The sequence below is a fragment of the Triturus cristatus genome, chromosome 4_2, assembly GCF_964204655.1.
Source record: "Triturus cristatus chromosome 4_2, aTriCri1.1, whole genome shotgun sequence".
Lineage (NCBI taxonomy): Eukaryota > Metazoa > Chordata > Amphibia > Caudata > Salamandridae > Triturus > Triturus cristatus.
The window spans coordinates 444,750,906-444,760,338 of record NC_140586.1 but is presented as its reverse complement, the minus strand read 5'-3'; the positions used below and the strand labels follow the sequence as shown (position 1 = coordinate 444,760,338).

Below are 9,433 nucleotides of genomic sequence, written 5' to 3'. Positions count from 1 at the left end.
AAACAAATTTTCCCCACATTTCTGTGGTGGAAAGTTCTGTAATCTGTGTGGATCCACAAATTTCCACCCACCCCGCATTCCTCAAAGTCTTCCGAGAAAAATGGTACCTCACTTGTGTGGGTCGGCCTTGTGCCTGCGACAGGAAACGGTGTAAAATGCAACATGGTCACACCTCAATTTCGCAGAGAAACATGACCCTTTTTTGGCAAAGTGCCTAGCTGTAGTATTTGAACCTTAGCTCTGCCGGAACCTAGGGAAACCTAGTAAACCTATACATTTTTGAAAACTAGATACCCAGGGGAATCCAGGATGGGGAGACTTGACTGCCTCCCACCAGGTTTTGTTACCCAGAATCCCTTGCAAACCTAAAAAATTGTCAAAAAGCCACATTTTCCCCACATTTCTGTGGTGGAAAGTTCTGGAATCTGCGTGGATCCACAATTCTCCACCCACCCCGCGTTCCCCAAAGTCTTAAGAGACAAATGGTACATCACTTGTGTGGGTCGGCCTAGTGCCTATGACAGGAACCGGAGCCAAACGCAACGTGGTCACACCTCAATTTCGCAGTGAAAAATGACCCTTATTTGGCAATGTGCCTAGCAGTAATTTTTTAACCCTAGCTCTGCCGGCACCTTGGGAAACCTAGCAAACCTATACATTTTTGAAAACTAGACACCCAGAAAAATCCAGGATGGGGTTACTTGACTGCCTCCCACCAGGGTCTGTTACCCAGAATCCCTTGCAAACCTAAACAATTGTCAAAAAAAACACATTTTTCCCACATTTCTGTGGTGGAAAGTTCTGGAATTTGTGTGGATCCACAAATTTCCACTCACCCCACATTCCCCAAAGTCATACGAGAAAAATGGTACCTCACTTGTGTGGATCGACCTATTGCCTGCGACAGGAAACGGTGCAAAAATCAACGTGGTCACACCTCAATTTCGCAGTGAAAAATGACCCTTTTTTGGCAAAGTGCCTAGCTGTAGTTTGTGAACCCTAGCTCTGCCGGCACCTAGGGAAACCTAGCAAACCTATACTTTTTTAAAACTAGACACCCAGGGGAATCCAGGATGGGGGGACTTGACTGCCTCCCGCCGGGGTCTGTTACCCAGAATCCCTTGCAAACCTAAAACATTGTAAAAAAAAACAAATTTTCCCCTCATTTCTGTGGTGGAAAGTTCTGGAATCTGGGTGGATCCACATATTTCCACCCACCCCATGTTTCCCTAAGTCTTACGAGAAAAATGGTACCTCACTTGTGTGGGTTGGCCTAGTGCCCGCGACAGGAAACGGCGCAAAATACAATGTGGTCACACCTCAATTTCGCAATAAAAAATGACCCTTTTTTGGCAAAGTGCCTAGCTGTAGTTTGTGAACCCTAGCTCTGCCAGCACCTAGGGAAACCTACCAAATTCACTCATTTCTGAAAACTAGACACCCGGGGGCTTCCAGGGAGGTATGGCTTGCGTGGATCCCCCAAAGTTTCCTTACCCAGAATCCCCTGCAAACTTTAATTTTAACTAAAAAAATCACTTTTTTCATACATTTTTGTGTGGAAAAGTTGTGTCATCACTGAACTCACACACCTTTTCCACCACTCAGCGTTCCCCCAGGTCTCCCGATAAAAATGGTGCCTCACTTGTGCGGGAGGCCCAAGTACCCGCGACAGCCAAGGACCCAAAACGTAGTGAGGCGACATCAAAATTGCCCATCTCAAAACCACCTGGTTTTGCAAGGGAGGTCACCTGGGTTTTTGGCCCCGCGCTCGGCGGCCATCTAGGGAAACCTACCAAATCCACACATTTCTGAAAATTAGACACCTGGGGGCTTCCAGGGAGGTATGGCTTGCGTGGATCTCCAAACGTTTCCTTACCCAGAATCCCCTGCAAACCTCAATTTTAGCTGAGAAAATCACTTTTTTCACACATTTTTGTGTGGGAAAGTTGTGGCATCACCGAGCTCACTCAAATTTCCCACCACCCAGCGATCCCCCAGGTCTCCAAGTAAAAATGGTGCCTCACTTGTGTGGGACAAAAGAGGGTGGTGATGGACAGAGCATCAGAACCAATCAAACACTCACACCCAGTCAACAGATCTGGGTTTAATCCATCACCGTTCTTTAGCCCACTCTGCCACCCCAGTTCAGACATGACCATATGCAAATCAGTCTGACCCTGTGCCTCATGGGAACAGTCCAGCCCGAACTGCCAAGCCATGTCTTCCCTGGACCGGAAACAAGCTTCCTAGGACCGGTTTCTGGCATTTCAGCCGTCTTCAGCCAGGCTTGCTTGAATCCAGTGGCAAAGTGAGCAAGGGACTCACGTCTGAGCATACCCTGCCAACTTATGGCGAATAAAGCGGTACAAAAGGGGGTGGTGATGGACGGAGCATCAGCCATCCATCACCACCCCCTTTTGTATCAGTTGTGTGGGAGGCAGAAGTACCCGCAAAAGGCAAGGGACCAAAACGTAGTGAGGCGACATCAAAATTGACTATCTCAAAACCACCTGGTTTTGCAAGGGGGGTCACCTGGGTTTTCGGCCCCATGCTCGGCGGCCATCTAGGGAAACCTACCAAACCCAGCAATTTCTGAAAACTAGATCCCCGTGGGATTCCAGGGAGGTATGGCTTGCGTGGATCCCCCAACGTTTCCTTACCCAGAATCCCCTGCAAACCTCAATTTTAGCTGAAAAAATCACTTTTTAACACATTTTTGTGTGGGAAAGTTGTGGCATCACAGGGCTCACACAAATTTCCTACCACCCAGCATTCCCCCAGGTATCCCAGTAAAAATAGTGCCTCACTTGTGTGGGATACAACAAACAAATGATGGACGGAATGCTGACAATGCAGACATTCTCCCCCAGTCAAGAGATCTGGGTTAAATCCATCGTTCTTTTGACCACTACGCCACCCCAGTTCAGACATGGCCATATGCAAATCAGTCTTGGCCCTGTGCCTCATTGGAACAATCCAGCCCGAACTGCCAAGCCATGTCTTCCCTGGACCGGAATCAAGCATCCTAGGACCGGTTTCTGGCTATCAGCCGTCATCAGCCAGGATAGCTTGACTCCAGTGGCGTAGTGAGCACGGGTCCCAGGTCTGGGAATACCCATCCCACTTAGGGCGAAAAGCGTTACAACAAACAAATGATGGACGGAATGCTGACAATGCAGACATTCTCCCCCAGTCAAGAGATCTGGGTTAAATCCATTGTTCTTTTGCCCACTACGCCACCCCAGTTCAGACATGGCCATATGCAAATCAGTCTTGGCCCTGTGCCTCATTGGAACAGTCCAGCCCGAACTGCCAAGCCATGTCTTCCCTGGACCGGAATCAAGCATCCTATGACCGGTTTCTGGCTATCAGCCGTCATCAGCCAGGATAGCTTGACTCCAGTGGCGTAGTGAGCACGGGTCCCACGTCTGGGAATGCCCATCCCACTTAGGGCGAAAAGCGTTACAACAAACAAATGATGGACGGAATGCTGACAATGCAGACATTGTCCCCAGTCAAGAGATCTGGGTTAAATCCATCGTTCTTTTGCCCACTACGCCACCCCAGTTCAGACATGGCCATATGCAAATCAGTCTTGGCCCTGTGCCTCATTGGAACAGTCCAGCCCGAACTGCCAAGCCATGTCTTCCCTGGACCAGAATCAAGCATCCTAGGACCGGTTTCTGGCTATCAGCCGTCATCAGCCAGGATAGCTTGACTCCAGTGGTGTAGTGAGCACGGGTCCCACGTCTGGGAATACCCATCCCACTTAGAGCGAAAAGCGTTACAACAAACAAATGATGGACGGAATGCTGACAATGCAGACATTCTCCCCCAGTCAAGAGATCTGGGTTAAATCCATCGTTCTTTTGCCCACTACGCCACCCCAGTTCAGACATGGCCATATGCAAATCAGTCTTGGCCCTGTGCCTCATTGGAACAGTCCAGCCCGAACTGCCAAGCCATGTCTTCCCTGGACCGGAATCAAGCATCCTAGGACCGGTTTCTGGCTATCAGCCGTCATCAGCCAGGATAGCTTGACTCCAGTGGCGTAGTGAGCACGGGTCCCACGTCTGGGAATACCCATCCCACTTAGGGCGAAAAGCGTTACAACAAACAAAAGATGGACGGAATGCTGACAATGCAGACATTCTCCCCCAGTCAAGAGATCTGGGTTAAATCCATCGTTCTTTTGCCCACTACGCCACCCCAGTTCAGACATGGCCATATGCAAATCAGTCTTGGCCCTGTGCCTCATTGGAACAGTCCAGCCCGAACTGCCAAGCCATGTCTTCCCTGGACCGGAATCAAGCATCCTAGGACCGGTTTCTGGCTATCAGCCATCATCAGCCAGGATAGCTTGACTCCAGTGGCGTAGTGAGCACGGGTCCCACGTCTGGGAATACCCATCCCACTTAGGGCGAAAAGCGTTACAACAAACAAAAGATGGACGGAATGCTGACAATGCAGACATTCTCCCCCAGTCAAGAGATCTGGGTTAAATCCATCGTTCTTTTGCCCACTACGCCACCCCAGTTCAGACATGGCCATATGCAAATCAGTCTTGGCCCTGTGCCTCATTGGAACAGTCCAGCCCGAACTGCCAAGCCATGTCTTCCCTGGACCGGAATCAAGCATCCTAGGACTGGTTTCTGGCTATCAGCCGTCATCAGCCAGAATAGCTTGACTCCAGTGGCGTAGTGAGCACGGGTCCCACGTCTGGGAATACCCATCCCACTTAGGGCGAAAAGCGTTACAACAAACAAATGATGGAGGGAATGCTGACAATGCAGACATTCTCCCCCAGTCAAGAGATCTGGGTTAAATCCATTGTTCTTTTGCCCACTACGCCACCCCAGTTCAGACATGGCCATATGCAAATCAGTCTTGGCCCTGTGCCTCATTGGAACAGTCCAACCCGAACTGCCAAGCCATGTCTTCCCTGGACCGGAATCAAGCATCCTAGGACCGGTTTCTGGCTATCAGCCGTCATCAGCCAGGATAGCTTGACTCCAGTGGCGTAGTGAGCACGGGTCCCACGTCTGGGAATACCCATCCCACTTAGGGCGAAAAGCGTTACAACAAACAAATGATGGACGGAATGCTGACAATGCAGACATTCTCCCCCAGTCAAGAGATCTGGGTTAAATCCATTGTTCTTTTGCCCACTACGCCACCCCAGTTCAGACATGGCCATATGCAAATCAGTCTTGGCCCTGTGCCTCATTGGAACAGTCCAGCCCGAACTGCCAAGCCATGTCTTCCCTGGACCGGAATCAAGCATCCTAGGACCGGTTTCTGGCTATCAGCCGTCATCAGCCAGGATAGCTTGACTCCAGTGGCGTAGTGAGCACGGGTCCCACGTCTGGGAATACCCATCCCACTTAGGGCGAAAAGCGTTACAACAAACATGCTCTCCATGCTAATGGAATCAAGCTATCCTGGCTGAAGAGGGGTGAAACCCCGAAACTGGTCCTAGGATGCTTGTTTCCAGTCCAGTGAGAACCTGGCTTGGCAGTTCGGCTGGACTGTTCCCATGAGGCACAGGGTCAAGACTGATTTGCATATGGCTGGGTTCAAACTGGAACAGCATGGTGAGCAAAAAAACGATGGTAGGCCCAGATCTCTGTACTGGGGTGAATGTATGACATTGTTCTGCATTCTGTCCATCAACTGTTTTTTTGCATTTGTCACCCGAGTGGGAAGGGTATGCCCAGACGTGGGTAACTTGCTCTCCATGCTAATGGAATCAAGCTATCCCGGCTGAAGAGGGGTGAAACCCCGAAACCGGTCCTAGGATGCTTGTTTCCAGTCCAGTGAGAACCTGGCTTGGCAGTTCGGGCTGGACTGTTCCCATGAGGCACAGGGTCAAGACTGATTTGCATATGGCTGGGTTCAAACTGGAACAGCATGGTGAGCAAAAAAACGATGGATTTAGGCTCAGATCTCTGTACTGGGGTGAATGTATGACATTGTTCGGCATTCTGTCCATCAACTGTTTTTTTGCATTTGTCACCCCGAGTGGGAAGGGTATGCCCAGACGTGGGTCCCATGCTCTCCATGCTAATGGAATCAAGCTATCCTGGCTGAAGAGGGGTGAAACCCCGAAACCGGTCCTAGGATGCTTGTTTCCAGTCCAGTGAGAACCTGGCTTGGCAGTTCGGGCTGGACTGTTCCCATGAGGCACAGGGTCAAGACTGATTTGCATATGGCTGGGTTCAAACTGGAACAGCATGGTGAGCAAAAAAACGATGGATTTAGGCCCAGATCTCTGTACTGGGGTGAATGTATGACATTGTTCTGCATTCTGTCCATCAACTGTTTTTTTTGCATTTGTCACCCCGAGTGGGAAGGGTATGCCCAGACGTGGGTCCCTTGCTCTCCATGCTAATGGAATCAAGCTATCCTGGCTGAAGAGGGGTGAAACCCCGAACCCGGTCCTAGGATGCTTGTTTCCAGTCCAGTGAGAACCTGGCTTGGCAGTTCGGGCTGGACTGTTCCCATGAGGCACAGGGTCAGGACTGATTTGCATATGGCTGGGTTCAAACTGGAACAGCATGGTGAGCAAAAAAATGATGGATTTAGGCCCAGATCTCTGTACTGGGGTGAATGTATGACATTGTTCTGCATTCTGTCCATCAACTGTTTTATTGCATTTGTCACCCCGAGTGGGAAGGGTATGCCCAGACGTGGGTCCCTTGCTCTCCATGCTAATGGAATCAAGCTATCCTGGCTGAAGAGGGGTGAAACCCCGAAACCGGTCCTAGGATGCTTGTTTCCAGTCCAGTGAGAACCTGGCTTGGCAGTTCGGGCTGGACTGTTCCCATGAGGCAAAGGGTCAAGACTGATTTGCATATGGCTGGGTTCAAACTGGCACAGCATGGTGAGCAAAAAAACAATGGATTTAGGCCCAGATCTCTGTACTGGGGTGAATGTATGACATTGTTCTGCATTCTGTCCATCAACTGTTTTTTTGCATTTGTCACTTGTGTGGGAGGCCCAAGTACCCGCGACAGGCAAGGGCCCAAAATGTAGTGAGGCGATATCAAGATTGCCCAATCTGCCCTCAGGGGGGCAGATTGGAGGCTACTGCCCCATCTGCCCCCCCGGGGGGGCAGGAAGGCTATAATTTTTGCAGGGGAGGGGGTGGGGGCAATGGCATGCCCGTTTTGGACTGCTCCACTCTAATTCAAATTTGCCTCAAAATAAACCCTGGCATCTAGAGGGCTTTTTCCCCCCTGTGGGGCAGATGGGGGGCTAATGCCCCCATATGCCCCCCAGGGGGGGCTAAAAGTCCACTAGATGCCAGAGAGTTTGTTGGGCAAATGTTAATTAGGATGGGGGCTGCCCAAAACGGGCATGCCAATTCCCCCACCCTAATTAAAATTTGCCCAAAAAATCCCTGGCGTCTACTGGGATTTTTGCCCCTGGGGGGCATATTGGGGGCTAATGCCCCCATCTGCCCCCCAGGGGGGCAGGAAGGCTGTAATTTTTGTGGCAGAGGGGGTGGGGGCATGGGCATGCCTGTTTTGGGCAGCCCCCACCCTAATACAAATTTGCCTAAAAAAATCCCCGACTAATGGGCTTTTTGCCCCCGGGGTTGCAGATTGAGGGCTAATGCCCCCATCTGCCCCCCAGGGGGAGCAGAAAGCCTACTAGACACCAGGGTTTTTTTGGGACAAATTTTTGCCCAAAAAAATCCCTGGCGTCTAGTGGGCTTTTTGCCCCCCCCGGGGGGGGGCAAATTGGGGGCTACTGCCCCATCCGCCCCCCGGGGGGCAGGAAGGCTGTAATTTTTGCAGGGGCGTGGGTGCGGGAATGGGCATACACATTTTGAGCTGCCCCACTCTAATTCAAATTTGCCCCCAAAGAAACCCTGGCATCTAGAGGGCTTTATTCCCCCCCGGCGGGGCAGATTGGGGGTTAATGCCCCCATCTGCCCCCCAGGAGGGGCTAAAAGTCCACTAGATGCCAGGGAGATTTTTGGGCAAATTTTAATTAGGGTGGGGGCTGCCCAAAACGGGCATGCCAATGCCCCCACCCTAATAAAAATTTGCCCAAAAAATCCCTGGCATCTAGTGAGCTATTTACCCCCCCGGGGGGCAGATTGGGGGCTACTGTCCCCATCTGCTCCCCAGGGGGCAGAACGGCAGTAATGGTGGGGGGTTGGGGGCGTGGGGGCATTGGCTTGCCCATTTCAGCCAGCCCCACCCTAACAAAAATTGTGTGAAAAAAAATCCCTGGCGTCAAGTGGGCTTTCTGCCCCCTCAGGAGGCAGATTGTGGGCTAATGCCCCCATATGCTCCCCAGGGGGGGCAGAAAGGCTTTAATGGTGGTGGGGCGGTGGGGCATTATCATGCCCATTTCAGGAGCCCCCACCCTAAAAAAAATGGTGCAAAAACAAAATCCCTGGCGTTTAGTGGTCTTTCTGCCCCCCGGGGGGCAGATTGGGGGCTACTGCCCCATCTACCCCCCAGGGGGGGCAAAAAGGCTGTAATGGGGGATGGGGCATTGGTGTGCCCATTTCAGGCAGCCCCCATCCCCCCCAAAAAATGGGGCAAAAACAAAATCCCTGGTGTTTAGTGGGCTTTCTGCCCCCCCGGGGGGCAGATTGGGTACTTCTGCCCCATCTGCCCCCTGGGGGGGCAGAAAGACTAATTTTGAGCCTGGGGTGGGGGCATTGGCATGCCTGTTTTGGGCAGCCCCCACCCCTAATTAAGTACTTATTAGATAATCCCTGGTGTCTAGTGAGATTTCTACCCCCCCGGGGGGCAGATTGGGGGCTACTGCCCCCATCTACCCCCCAGGGGGGGCAGAAAGACTAATGGTGCCAAAACATTTTATGGGGGGAGCAAAGGCCCTTGCCCAAGGGGCCGCTCCCCCCTCCCTGGTGCCTAGTGGGTGGATCCCCTCCTTTGGCGATACCCAAGCAGGGATCCACTAGGGAGGGGTACCATTGGAAAAGGAGATTTCCCCTTTCCAATGATACCTCTCCTGAGTTTCTATGTGCTCAGGGGACTGAGATAGCCCCCTGAGCATGTAGAAACTGAAACTGAAATGAGCCTCTAAGCTCATTTCAGTTTCGGTTTCACTGAAATGACGTCAGCGCAACGTGCGCGCTGATCGTCATTTCAGGGAAACCAGGGGGGGGCCTCAGGAGCTGGGGAAGCTCTTCCCCAGCTCCAGAGGCTCTTTTAGCAAAAAGGGAACCCCTCTGGTGCCCACACCAGAGGGATTTCCAATGCGATGTTTCATGACGAGCTGCACTCGTCGTGAGCATGCAAGGGGTTAAACAACAAGAGTATAGGGACTTGGTCACAGAAGAGGCAAGGGTTAAAATATGAGCAAAACAACACCGAGTATATGAACTTGGTGACAAGTCCGGCAAATTACTGGTCTGGCTTGATTAGCGACAAAGGGCGGATAGTTGTGT

The 9,433-nt window shown here is 51.6% G+C and overlaps 1 pseudogene; it reads right to left on the bottom strand.

Annotated features, from left to right (window-relative positions):
• Positions 1-8,567: 8,567 nt before the first annotated feature.
• On the bottom strand, positions 8,568-8,650 carry LOC146834544 (small nucleolar RNA SNORA17; annotated as a pseudogene).
• Between the last annotated feature and the right edge of the window lie 783 nt (positions 8,651-9,433).